Source organism: Gallus gallus, chromosome 2 (assembly GCF_016699485.2).
Source record: "Gallus gallus isolate bGalGal1 chromosome 2, bGalGal1.mat.broiler.GRCg7b, whole genome shotgun sequence".
NCBI classification, from domain to species: Eukaryota; Metazoa; Chordata; class Aves; order Galliformes; family Phasianidae; genus Gallus; species Gallus gallus.
This window is the reverse complement of record NC_052533.1, coordinates 3,116,945-3,131,343: the sequence shown is the minus strand read 5'-3', so window position 1 is coordinate 3,131,343 and position 14,399 is coordinate 3,116,945. Positions and strand designations below refer to the sequence as shown.

Genomic DNA, 14,399 nt, shown 5'->3' with positions numbered 1-14,399 from the left:
GGATGGTCTCCACATGCAAGGACACAAGTAGGTCTGCTTGGATGTCTTGTGGAGAAGGAGTGTTAGCGTAAGGAATTAATGACTTGATGTGGTCTACAAGAATTCAGCATGAACCTGAACCTCACCTGGCATCCAGATGAACGGCCTGGGCAGAAGAGTAGTCATCCTCTGCAATTCTTGTTCTCTCTCTGGTCGTGCTTCTGGGATAGCATTGTATATACTACAAAGTGGTTGCTTCCACTTCTGCCCCCCCCCCCCCCCTCCCCTTTTTTTTTCTATACTTTCAACCTATTCCTAACCTGATCTATTCAAAATGAAGAAAGGAAATGGAATAAAAACTTTCTTATTAAGTAGTTTTTGGGAACATTTGAGAGAAATGCTTAAAAATTCCTCTGCAGTGAATTTTCTCTGAAATGAAGGTAGGATCCCAGCTGTAAATCAGGCTGGATTCTTTTCTAAATCTAGGCTTACAATTGCCATAAACTCAATCATTTGCGTTGTCCTTAAACAGAGGGTCCAAGATTTCCAGACCACTTAGACACTCTGTGACTGAAATGGTTGTCTGTAACTCAGAACTCAGACAAAATGAGAGCTTAGTTGCCCTGTTGTCAGTATTTCTTCACCTCTTCACAAAATAGTCAAAATTTTCCCCATGTGATCAAAGGATCTTTAGATATCCAAACTATAAGCTTAATCCTGGAGCAAGATGTCCATCCATACAGAGGTAGCCCAAAGGTGCAGCGTGATGAATCAGGAAGGAAATTACTCCATCAGTTTTGAGAGGGAACCCAACCCATACATCCACCAAGAGAAAAAAAAAAAATCACATTTTCCAGGTTAATTTTCCTGGAAAGCTCCATTCAGAGACTATTCAAATTCGAATAGCCTGTTCAGTTTAAACTGGCTTTTTTACCAAATGCTGGGCATTTTCTGCATCAGACTAATTTCATTATAGAGAACATCTTGCTCTTTTACTCAAATATTTTCTTTAATTCAGAAGATGGCAGAAATCATAGAATCATAGAATGGCCTGGGTTGAAAAGGGCCATAATGATCATCTAGTTTCAATCCTGCTGCCATGGACAGGGCTGCAAACCACTAGACCAGGCTGCCCAGAGCCACATCCAGCCTGGCCGTGAATGCCTCCAGGCATATGACAGAAATGACATAATAAAAAAATGAAACCAGGGATCCTAATAATTAGTTAACTAATTATGGACTTTGCCGTGGGATCACTCTGTGACATTTGAAGGAAGATGCCTGTACATTAGGTTCTGTTTGGCTTAAAAGTTCAGATCTAATGCTAAGAATGTCTTTATGTAGAATAAGACAATGACTGAACATGCCCACATGATAATAACAGGCAAAGAAACCCATGGAGATGCATTCTACTGACCTGAAGGAATGCACACTAATGGCAAAAAGGAGAAAACTGCATCTCTGGAGAGTAAATCAAATCCTTCTGGGTAAAGTGGTTATTAAGAAATGAGCAACCACTGGAATCTCAGTTGTGCTACCAGAGTCATGCTCCTTACCTTGACCCTCCAATTCGAACCACAGAGAACCTGTCCTGAAGACATATGATCAGATCTACTCTCCTAAATTCTGAATTAATCAGGGGATAGTGCATAGGTTGGAAAGAGTTCATGTCACCTTATTTTTCAAAAATCATATATTCTGAAGAATACTTTAATACAATACTTAAATTCACAGTATTTTTCAGACTCTGCTTGGCTGTGGATAGATATTTCCCATTCAGACGTAAGTATGCTTGATGCATAATGACACACTGAAAAATAGAAACACAGAAATTGAACATTTTAAGGCAGTAATTCACCTCAAAGAAACTCCTTTGTAATAGCTGATCTGTTCTGTCAGATAACTGCAAGGTTCTTTAGGACAATGATGACCTCAGTGGAAGACATTCAAGCAGTCTTGTGTCTTCTGTAGGGCAGGAACCTTGCAAAGCACTTAGCTCATCCTGAATCAGGACCTAAGCCTGGAAGGAGGCAAATCCTGCAGGCTGCTAGGGTGAGGGAAACTGAAAATGACCTCTTGCTGTCAAATTTCACTCATTCGTTTTAACCCAAGGTTTCCCCAAGGCTGCAGAACAAATTCCTTCTGTGCAGGAAGTGCTCGTGCTAATCCAGAGGTTCAAAGCCTGTATGAGGAAATATAATGCTTCCTCCAGGGACTTTTCAGAGGAGAGTGGTTGACCACAAGAAAATAAAATCTCCTGCAGCTGATCGTAAGCCTGTGTGAGAGGGCTGCTGAGGAGTCACCTAGGAATGACTGCAATTCCTGTTTATGAGTCAGCAGGGAAGGAGCAGCCCAAGTCAGATTTTGGGAGATGCCTGCGCTGTCTGCCTCTTTTCAGACCATGGGAACACTGCAAGGAAAATAATGAGGAGATATGAGGTTAAGGAATGTGGGAATTCAAGGTTCTATAGACCATGCTTATGGATGGATTGATGTAGCTGCCTGCTAGGCATGACAACACCTGCAGCAAGCAGAGATGTGAGCTCTGATCCAGCATTGCTGCGTCATGTTAAGGTAAGGCACTTTGACTTTCTTCCACATCTTGGTTTTCAAAGAGAGAAAAATCTTGTGGGCATGAATTGCCTCAATCTATGTCTGTATAATGTCTGTTTTAGTGAATCTGAATTCAAGAATTTTGAATTTTCCCAGACAAGTGTTAGATCAAACCTACAGTCTCATTCCACTAAGAGAACATCAGTTCATTTGTATCTCCACTGGATTTAAAGGACTTTCTTCTAAGCATCTGTACCCTTCCCAACACAAAGCTAAGGACTGAGGCTTCAAGTGGAACTCAAGTTCTTTAAAAAAAAAAAAAAAAAAGATTCAATCCATCTGGATGTGCTGACTTCATTGTGGATCTCTTCTGAACTGGTATATTTCCCTAGGTAACTGGTTGGGGTTCTCTTATACTTTAAAGCACTGATAAATTTGTAACATCAGAATAGAATCATGATAAAACGTGTCAGGAAGAGATTTCAAGAAAAAACAAACCTCATTCTTTTTTTCTCCTTCCAGAATCAGCTGGACACCTGCTTTCTAACCTGCTAAAACCTTCTGTTCTTAGAAGCTCCCCATAAACTTTGACATGTGTAGGTTGGACAAAGAATTCAGTTCTTGACTGTTTGAGAAGTATGGCAATGTTATTTAAGAATGTTTTGACTTATTTATCAGCTTTGTCTTCTAGCCTATAGCCTCCTTTCAGACAATTACCCTCTGTTGTTTTGTATTATTTCTCTTTCTGTCTGATTTTTCTTAGTTTTGGTTTCATCTCACCATGGATTGAAGATCAAGGGAAAAATATTCTTCCACTTTGCTTTAATGCAACATGAACAAAGGTGTTAGAATGTGATTTTCAGAAAATAAGTCATAATAGTTATAAATTTGTGACGTACCCGTTGGGATTACACAGGCTGGTCATGTGCTGGCTTGAAATCTGGGCTGAAACTGTTACAGCTCAATTGAAATCAACGTTGCAAATGTATTTACTCAGAGTGAGATCCATGGAGTGCAAACACCCCAGGCCTAATAGTGGACGGAAAATAGAAAAAGCAACTCCTACTCATTTACTATGATAAATGATCACCTCAAGATCCTAATGGCCGTGGTGTTCTATCAACATGTTCAGCTCCTATCCAACATCAGGTGGGGTGGTGGTGGCGGATGAGTGCAGAGCTCAAATTATGCTCTGATCTTGGCAGGTCCTGGATAATTTAACAAGCATGATTAGATGCTAAATAAATATTGGTTTTGCAATTTGCTCACCAGTTTTGCTCTTGGATAAAAGAGGCTACAAATACTGTTGCACTGGCAACAGGAACAAACAATTTAAAAGATCCGTTCAGACTGTGATGAAAGCGTTTGAAGAAGAAAATTTTGGTGGAATCATGTTTTGCTCTAATGAAAACCCTCTGTTCTGCAGTAACTGAAGAAAATCAGCAAACTCTACTCCTCATGACTTGAATTTAATTGTCAATTTAAAGGTGAAGCAGTTTTGTGAAAGGAGGAAGTCCCTCAACAGACCCTATGTAACAGGATAAGAGCTAAGATGAGCTCACTTGTTTCAATGTCATATTCTTTGGTTTTGATAAAGTTTTCATAGATGAAGATATCTGGCTACACACACATAGTTTAATATAATATAGTTATATTTACTTCCAATTTTTGCCATTGAGGGACTATTCTTGTAGTGCTCACTTCCTTTGTCTTCACTATATGCATGTGTATTTTTGCAGTGAAATAAATGTATGTACACACACAGAGTTGTGTCAGTGAATGCCTAGTTCGTTTTTGCACTAAAAAACCCTCCTGTTGCTTTCAACTTCAGTTGAAGGAGACAGAACTTCAGATAAGATACGACCTGCTTTGTCCTGGGCAAATATGAGTGGTAAACTGTAGAAATTGTGGTCAGTGTTTTTCCCTTTAACCCAGCAGCTGTCCTGTGCTGTGTAGTCCCTATTCACAGTGGGTATTTATTACAGCTTCATAAGATAATGCACAACATTAATGCCCTGCACACCCTTTTCAACTGCTTCTGCAAGTTAGCTCAGCATTACACTGCACACCCTCCTTTACTACATGCACCAATCTTGAAGCTTGGCTACATATCAACTTCTTTGATTTTTTTTATTTTTATTTTTTATGTTTCAAATTCAGTGGTTTTGATTTTTTTCTATATTTTAGTGTAAAATATCTTCAGTGGAGTTATACCAAATCATGGCCAGCTTATGAAATGTCTCCTACTGCTCAAGAATGATGGAATATTGGTTTATACACAGAGATAAGCTCCAGGTGTGTTCTTAGTAAGGAATATAGAAATGCTCAGAACTGCAGTTTCAGTTTTCATTTTTGGAGTCAAGAATTAAACTGTTCATAAGACCTCATCGCTCTTATTTTTTCATGTTTTCAATTAGAAGTCTTTAAGAAGAGAGAAAATGTTGATAATGTCTTATTTGTAATAAATGTAAGAAATTATGTTGGAAGACCATGTGTGCAAAAACAAGTATTGGTACAGAATATGATATTAAATGTGATACGTGTAAATGTGTAAATGTAAGATCTCTGCAATGGAAAAATGAAAATATGTGCCTTGCGAAGTGAACCAGATAGAAGGTCTATGGAACTATTGTCCTAGGTAACATGTAAAAGATAAGTGTCCTGCTGGTCCTCTTGGCTTTTCCTTTGCCCTCTGGATAACCTTCATTGCTGAACTGGATGCTGTCAGGCATTGAGGATGGGTGAGCTGTTCTGAGATGCCCCAGAAGAGGGCAATCACGTAAATCTAGCGCTGGGCATCAGCTCACTTCTGCTTACCATGTTGAAAAAAGAACAGCAGTTTCTAAGACATTCAGTTTAAATGTTCCTTTGGCTCTGAAATGTCACAGTATTTGACCGAGTCCATAGGTGGCATTGGTGGTGGCCACTTCTGAAGGCAATAGAACAGTTTTTAGATCTGGCCTTAAAAAATATGAACCAAAACTCATTCCTATCTTGTATATTACAGTCCTCCTGATGAAGTCATATTGGCACAATAGTGATGCTTAGTTAAATGTCTGTCTTGTTTGGTAGAGTTGTTATCTAATTGTTTCTCTGGAGGAGACTGAGGATGCCACTTTCAGCAAAATGCACGGGAACACCCCAAATCCTTGAAAAGCAAAGCCAGGTGCCTTACTTGTGCCAGCAGTGCTGTGCTGAGTGTCTGGAAAGACACATCTGTGCTTGTCACCACCACTAACTTATAGGATGGCTGGTAATGTTTTCTCAAGACCTGAACCCTCAAGGAGGATAAGGTAGTTTGTCTCTTACCTGGTAGCTTCACTGGAGTTTCATGGTGTACATTTACATCTGCATTACAGACAGTTGCTTGATGCTGCCCAAATTTCAGTCTACACTGACAAGTGAATGGGACTTCACATTTTTCATAAGTCTTTCAGATGTGGAAGACATCTTAAAAAATTGGGCTCCAAAGCACAGAAAGTGTCTCCTGAGAGACCTCAAATATTCTAGTGTTAACACGATGGCTGTCCTGTGCACATTCAGATCTTCTCCAGCATTACAATGAAGGGCTCACCACGCAGTGTATACATCACTTACCAAATTACTCCTTCTCAAGTAGCAAACTTGCTGCCCTAGAAAAAGAGTTTATTTATATCCTACATTTTTTTCTAGCACTTCTTACTCTAGTCCTTGATCCCTCAGCTATGATCATCCCCAGTCCTTGATCCCTACGATAAGATCTTAATTGCAGTTCCAACACATAGCAGCTAGCTACTTGTCCAGAGGTTGGCATCCTCCATGTAGAGGTTAATTCATGACCCTATTGCTGTTTCTCTCTTGGGACTTAGTGCTTATACCAACCATATCCCCCTCAGGCAGCTGGGAAGGTTTTCCTTTATGCATACTGTTTTGTGTCAAAAGAAATGCTACCAGTTTCTTAGACTTAAGCAGTCAGATGAAATGCAACTGCCCACCATGTGTGAAGCTGAGAAGGACTTCTGAGGGTATTAGTGGTATCTCACTGATGGATTTAGGCACCTAAAACCAGGAGGACCATTAGCTGTGAGAGCTAAAATGTAAGCACTGCTTATGGCAGTGTTCATTGACGTTGTATCTAACCATCCTGGCTCTGGATCTGGATCTGGAGGGTCAGCCCTTTTGATCAGAGACACACACACTGTCAAAAGTATTATTTTTTTTCCTCAGTTGGGCAAGTTGCCCAGGCTGTGCCCTCATTTATCCTGTAATAACCTTACAACATTAGCAATTGTCTCCGTGGGGATCTGAGGACATTTAGCACCTCTCAGAGGCGACTGAGATTTTGCCAGGCCTGGCCCTCTAGCTTTATTTTTCTACCAGAAACACTTTTTGCAAAAGGCTTGTGGAAGATGTCAGTAACCCAGATGGGCTGAAGGTTGATAGCAATTTGGATTAATAGCTCCTTGTGGCTGGTTTTTCTTTCCCTTTTTCCTTAAAAAAACAAACAAAAAACAACAACAAAAAAGAAAAACAAACAAACAAAAAAAAATCAAAAAAACCTCTGCCTCTTAATTGAAGTGGAAAACAAAAATTCCTGTCACAGTGTGTGCATCTTCTTCTAAGATCTGCCAACAGCAACACGTGGCATTCATCGTGTCTCACAAACTGGAGGTTCTCTGAAGCCCTTCCTAGGGTTGTTAAGAGGAGAAGATGATACAGGCACTTCTACACGTCAGAGAATCATAGAATTGCTCAGGTTGGAAAAGACCTTAAAGATCATAAAGTCCAACCACCACCTAACCATACTACCCTAACTCTAACAACCCTCTGCTAAATCCTCTCCTTACCAAGAGCTGTAAGACACTGGTAGGAGTTAGAAAGGAATGAGTGGGAAGAAAGATCTTCTGAGGTCACAGAGGGATTTACAAGGGTATTTTTCCCAAGCTTGAAATAGATAATTTCTATAAACTCCATGCAACAAATAATGTGAGGTCTTGTGATGCTGGATATCTCCCAAGAGATGCCTGTCTGCTATGAACCTGCTAAATGCTCTTCTGTGATTCATTTCGCATCTCTGAGCCCCAGTTTCAGCATTTGTAAATTAAGCGTAATGGTAACAACTTTCCAGTGTCTTGAGGAGTATTTACAATACAGTTCAACACACAAGACTGTTGGCAAGTATTTTGATTCTCTCTGCTCTCCAAATGCTCAACTGCATGCTATTGGCTTAACATGCCCCTGCACCGATGTGCTGAGAATGATATGGTCTGTGTAGTGCTTTTCAAAGGAGAAAGAGGGGGAGTAAAAAGAATAAAAGAAAAAGAGACCCAAGAGATGATGTTTGGGAGTTGCCCAGCTGTGTTTCTAACGTTGTGTCTTAGATGCTGGTCAGATTCCAGAGGAACAGAAGTTCCTTCCAATCCTATCTGGAAGGGAAAAGAGCCACTGTCAATAAACACATTTGGGGTACTTCCTCTCAATGAATTTGGAGAAAACCTCTTATTTATTTTTTCAGGGAAGTTTTGAAGCAAGCCAGCCACAGGCTGCAGCTGGGGTCAGGCCTGTGCTTGCCAGCTCCCTAAAGGAAAAGTTTTCTCTGGGAGTTTTGTCCAAGCTACAAAGCCCATTCTAAACATGGTGTCCAAACTCAGCTACTATCTTCTCTGAGTTAGGAGAACTGTCTATGGTTCAAGTGATGAGCAAGAGGCTGGCACAAGAGGTTATGCCTTGGGGATGTAGAGATGAGATGTGCCATCCATATGAAGAAGGCCACTTCTTCTGTCTCCCATTCAAGTTCCGTGGGTTGTACTCTGAAGAAAGAAAGAAGAGGAAGCAGAATTCCAGGACATGCAATGAGAGTTTGACTGGAGAAGCGTGAACATGGGACCTGATTTAGGTGACATTTTTCTCAGGATGATTCTCATGCAGTGATCAGGTTTGGATTCTTACAACTCAGCCCAGCTCAGGGCTGAAAATTTATGGATTTGCACCATGATCTAGAGGAGTTTTCCATGGGAAGCCTTTGCAAATCTGCACCATCAGTGTCTTCCCTGGCACTGACCTTATTTTGGGGCCTAAATCTTGGTTGTGTTGAAGCCAAAGAGAGGTTTTGCTGTTGGCTCCAGAGTAGTTAGGCCAAAGGATCATTCCTCAATGAAGTTTCCAAGCCTGAAAATGAAACAGAGCAGTAGTGCAAAGGAGCTGCTGTTTTCTATAATTGCCTTCATTGCTGACGTTCTATTTTTCTTCAGTCAATCAACTCCTGCTTTAATTATACTTTTGAGGGCCTATGGACACCAGTATTTGCAGGCTGAGTCCCTAAAGCATTTACAATTCTGCCTTGTTTTTAAATGGACTAAATTGTGTTGCCTGTTAAAATAAATTCACTTGTCAAATCTCTTTCTTCAACAGCCTTGCCTTACACCTCGCCTTGACAGTGTAATAATGTCTGAAAAAACAACCTAAAGGCCACTTTCTAACTACAGCCACCCCTCAAATGAACAGCAGAAGGGGGGCAGGGGAGTCACAAATACTAACCTGCACTCTGGGGTAGTGTAGCAGTGCTCAGGCCCGTTTGTATCGCTTGCAAAGACTGGGGAGAGTAAGTGAATTTCAGGAACTTGAGATAATGCTGGAGAAAAAGAAATTAAGAGGAACTGATGGAAACAGTCCATGCAGATTGTTAATGGGAGGAGACAAGCTGTGTTCTCTGATCTTGAAGGTCTTTTCCAACCTGAGCAATTCTATGATTCTATGAGTCTGTTGTCAGTGTGAAGTTTGGGGCTCTGGGACAGATGGGCTGCTTGGCACCTGATAAAACTTCTGCTTTACTCTGCCTAGGAGCTGAATGTGTCTGTCTGGCCCAGAAGATGTGGTCCAAGGATTCTCAGCAGCTCAGGCAACACTGAACATGAGGGGAGGGGACCAGGCAGTTCCTGCCATGGCAAAGGAGAGTTTGGAAGTAGAGATTAGACAGCGTTGGCAAGAGAGCCCAAGCCTTCCTAGTAATGCTCTCAGTCTCCAATTGCTCCATCCATGGCATCAGCAACCAGGCTGCTTCTGGGAGCTGAGGGCAAAAGAAACAGTGCAGCACAGCCATTTCACTGTTATCTGTTTCCTTCTGACTGTTTAGCAGTTGCCTCACTCAAGGTGCCAGAAAAGCACAGACACTACAGGGAATACCAGTGTGAATTGTAATCTTAGTGAGACAGAAATGAAGCTAAAGTACAGCCATCTCAAGCATAAATAAGGAAGAGGGGGAGACAGAGGGATCAACCATTGGAATGTTTGTTACATTTTTCCAGACATTTATTCTGTTGGTTTTCCAGATTATCACAGAATCATAGAATCACAGGGGCTGGAAAAGACCACTAAGATCAGAAAGTCCAATCATCCACCTGTCTCCACCAATCCACTTAATTATGTCCCTCACTGTCACATCTACCCTTTTTTTTGGATCATTTCTGACTCTTTTCTTCTCTGTCATTCTGCTCGTTTGCTTTGCAACCACAGGAGATAGAAGTGGCTGTCTAAATGTCTTTGCAAACACCTTGCAGTGTTTGAGTACAAGACAAGAAGTAATGGTCTTAAATTCTGCCACAGGAGGTCTTGCCTGGATATTAGGATAAAAAAATGTTCTCAGAAAGAGTAGCAATGCAGTGGCACAGCTGCCCAGGGAGGTGGCAGAGTCATCATCCTAGGAGGTGTTCCAGAACTGTGGAGATGTGGCACTGAGGGGCATGGTCAGTGGGCATGGCGAGGATGGGCTGGGGTTGGACTTGGGGACTTAGTGGTCCTTTCCAACCATAATGATTCTGTGATTCTAGGATTCTATGTTCGTAGCACTAAATGCAATATCCACGGCACTAAGTTCTATATAAAATGAGAGAAGGGATTAGCATCTTCATGTACAGGGAGAATGAATATAGGAGGAAAGTGATGATATTGGCAGATAGCATAGTGAAGGATTTAGCTAACTTCCACAGGGTGTTTGTGGACATTCATAACAGAGATGCACTTCTAACTCATACGCCCTCGTGTGTGAGCAACTGCTCTAACAAGAAAACTGGCAGCAGGAAAAGGAGGTTGAAGTTGGGAGGGTGGAGAGCACATGACTGGACCAAAGTGAAAATACACATTTAGGTGCTAAAACAGGTGATTTGGACTATGATATTTTCTAGAGTCACCCATGCTGCGGTACCTGGAAAGGTGCCTCTGGTCACAGCACAAATGATGCACTAAGTGAGCTATGTTACACGTTTCCGTGCCCCATCCATGTAGCACAGAGAATCCTATAGCCTCTCTGCTGCCCTCTTCACCTCTCATCCCTGTCCTTACAAGGGAGGTCAGACTGCACCAGGATCTGCCCTGTACAAAAACAAACCTACTGGGATCTCAAAAGCATGGGATGATCTTTGTGTATCTTTGTGACAGCAAGGGGGAAACTGAGGCACAAAGAGTTTACCTGAGATGCCTAAGCTAATTTAGCAACATCAGAAAAAAAGTCTGTTTTCTCCTGTATCCCCGTCAGATAGAAATGATGGCTTAAATCCTGCATTATCATCTAGTTTCAGATGCTGCTGTAATGTAGAAGAAGAGAGGCAGAGCTCGGGAGACCTGACAGGAGTGATACCCCTTTATCCTATGACCACATCTACTGTGGGACCTCCTCAACTGCCATCTTCTTGATTTGAAGCCTTTTCTTCAAGACAGAGACCCAAAGAAGTGCCACACGCACAGCACCTGGAGCAGCCAAAGAGTTAAATCACTTCCCATCGCCGTTTACATGGGATACAGAAACAACTTTTCCTGCTGCATCTGTAGCTGCCAGCAGAACTCAGTGACAGCTTTATAAATCACACCTGAAGCAAATAAAAATGCCATGTCCAGAATGAGCCCTTATCTCTTCTTGTTTGTGTTTGGCTATTTTGTTTCTAAAGGTCACGGGTGGAAGCAGAATGAGCCGTCACTGGGTGATGTATGTAGTCTTTGGCATGGAGTGACTGATTTTCTGTTAGGGCACAGTAATACAAATGTGAATGGAAGAAGTGGGGGAGAGAAGAGGTGAGAAAAGCTATGAAGCAAGCAGTGAAAGAAAAAAAAGGAGGGAAAAGAAAAAAAAGGAAAAAAAGAAATGTAATTGCAATAGCCTCCAAAGTACATGGAACACAAAGCAGCTGTTAAGGAAAAATGGGAAGAACAGATGAAAAACAAGAAGTTCAGCCAGTTCTATGTTTTGGTAAATGATGCAGAACCACACTATTCTGTGTCCAGGAGGGAAAGGTACCCTTTTGTCTCATGCTTCTTATATCCCATCTTAACCTGCTCTGGAAGCTCCCCACATATGTTATCAGGGGTCATCATAAGAAAAAGTACAGTTTTACTCACGTAATCACTAATAGTTTTATATGGAGAGGAGGTGGGGAATGGGAGAGGGTACTGTTACAGAGTCATTACACTTGCTTAGCAGGAAGTAAAACAGTTCAGATCTGAGATTTTCCCTCAATGGTCTACACAATGTCTCTAAAATCTTCTGTTTGGGCTGGGTCATCGCTTTCAGAAGGGCTTTGAATTCTAGGATTTAGATGGTGCAAAGCTCACTGCTCTGTGGGGAAATTATTTCAGAGATTAATATCCCTGATTATAAAAGAATCAGAATTTAGTTGAGTCTGAACATGTCTAATGTTAACTCTGTGTCAGTGAAATTTAGAGCATCTACCTGTGCAACAATATTTTGCCCAAGGAGGCTGTGGATGCCCCATCCCTGGAGGCATTCAAGGCCAGGCTGGATGTGGCTCTGGGCAGCCTGGTCTGGTGGTTGGCGACCCTACACATAGTAGGGGGGTTGGAACTGGATGATCATTGTGGTCCTTTTCAACCCAGGCTATGATTCATACAATTCTATGAACATCCACTGGGACAACATCAACATTGGGCAGAATCTCAGCAACCAAACCCATCCTAACTTGCATGAAATCAAATCTGTGTTATTTAGAGTTTTTAATAGTGATTTATCTAAAAGGGTTTACTTCATTAATTAATAAATAAGAATCTTGACAAACAAATGGAAATGGATTTTGTTTTGGTGCGAGCAAACTGCTCCTTGCTGAGCATGATGTCTTACCAACACAGACTCAGAAAGCACATCAGTTGCCCTGGACTGCCTAATACATGATGGCTTTTATTTTTCAGAGATCTATGCCCTCTGTGTCAAAAATCTTTCCCCAGTTCAAAGAAAAATAACTTGACTAAGGCCCCCTAAGTCCTGGTGCTGAAGCAACCAAGCAAGCACAAGTAGGACCAGTTTAATATACGTCAAATTAGACACCACAAACATCAGTCATTTGAGAAAATGTAAGCCAATTCTTGTCCAGCTCAGGAACTCAAAACACTTTGAAAACATGAAGGAATTAAACCACATGTCCTGCCTGAGGTAGGTGAAGTATTTTTATCCCCATTTTACGGCTGGGTAAACTCAGACAGCGAGAGGTTAAGTGACTTGTTCAGTGTCACAGTCGGTTGGGGAATGGAAGAAGTGAAGCAACAGGAAGAGCCTGACCTGGGGCATGTGTTTGTGTGTGCATGTGTTTATGCACACTTGCTGAATAGTTTCTTTCCCTATAAACCACGTAGCTCTATTTCATGGAGTTGCTAGCACATGCCTTGTACAGGGTGTTGGAATGGAGCACGTGGATGAAAGGATAAAGATGAGGTCAAACAGGAACATAAGGACAAGTTGGCACAATAGCAGCTGGATAAAAGGATTAAGGAGTCGGCTGGGTTGTAGAAACAGGAAACACTGTCTCTTTCTGAGGCGATTGGAATTAGTTCAAAGTGCCCTGCATGGGATGTAAAAGCCCTGGGCTTCTAGGGGAGCAGGCATGCCCAGCATACATGCTTAGATGTGACCCAACAGAGCTAGAAGCAAGATGAATCAGCAGCTGAAGCCAAGACTGTGAAACCAAGAAGCCTAAATTCAGTTTCTTGCTTCTTGTGGTGCTGCCCTGGGTGACTTGAACAAGCAGCAGGCCATGGGGTTCACCTTCCTTCTGTCAGAAGTCTAGAATGGGCATGAATCAACTCCCTCTGCATGCCCAAAGGCCACTGGATGTGCCAAAAAACATCTGAGTCTTTGGCACAGGCCTGGCAGGTATGACAGAAGACTTACAGGACCCAGCCTTCTGGAGCAGTAGCTGGAGGTATTTTTGGTACTCCATGGCACTAGATGCTTCTAGCTACCTGAGTCTTCCCTTTGACCATACAAGTACGTCAGTGTCTCCATGCGAACCAGAGCTATCCAGGTACGCATGGACAATTGCATCTGAGATGTCCTTACTTTCAGCTGCTGATCCAAATGGCTTCAAGCACTGTCATTTCTTCCAGCTCCGTATCAGTGTATTGACTATTTTTCCTTGCTAGACATCTCTCATTAAAGAACTGGATTAAACCTCTAACCAGTACAGCCATTGACTCCCAAAGAGGTGTTTGTGTTAGCCTATAGGTCACTCTACATGTCACCCTAAACACCTACTTTTATCTGAGACTGTATTTTCGAGAACTGTATGCGGAACATAGCATCACAGCGGGTTCTAACCTACTTTCAGCTGTCTCAGCTTGAAAGCTAAAAGGCCGGTACAGAATCAAGTGAGTCCCACCTTTACTCACCTTATTGCTCTATTTATTAGCATTTCCAAACCTTGAAAATGGCTTATGATAATGACAGTGGAAAATTGATGGGACTTGCATTCTCCATGCAGAGTCTGAGTAGCTGCAAATGCTCCATCATTTGCTTAAGAAAGAGAGATTATCTCAAACACCCACTAAAACAAATCAGTGGAGTAGGATCGTTGCCTGGACTTGTGAAGGGATTAAGAAAGGGATGCTCTAGC

The 14,399-nt window shown here is 41.9% G+C and overlaps 1 long non-coding RNA gene across 1 annotated transcript; it reads left to right on the top strand.

Annotated features, from left to right (window-relative positions):
- The first annotated feature begins 2,338 nt into the window (after positions 1–2,338).
- LOC124417716 lies at positions 2,339–11,405 on the top strand. Its single transcript, XR_006937185.1, has 3 exons — positions 2,339–2,553; positions 3,055–4,827; positions 11,079–11,405. It is a non-coding gene; the product is annotated as an uncharacterized LOC124417716 (long non-coding RNA).
- Positions 11,406–14,399: the final 2,994 nt, after the last annotated feature.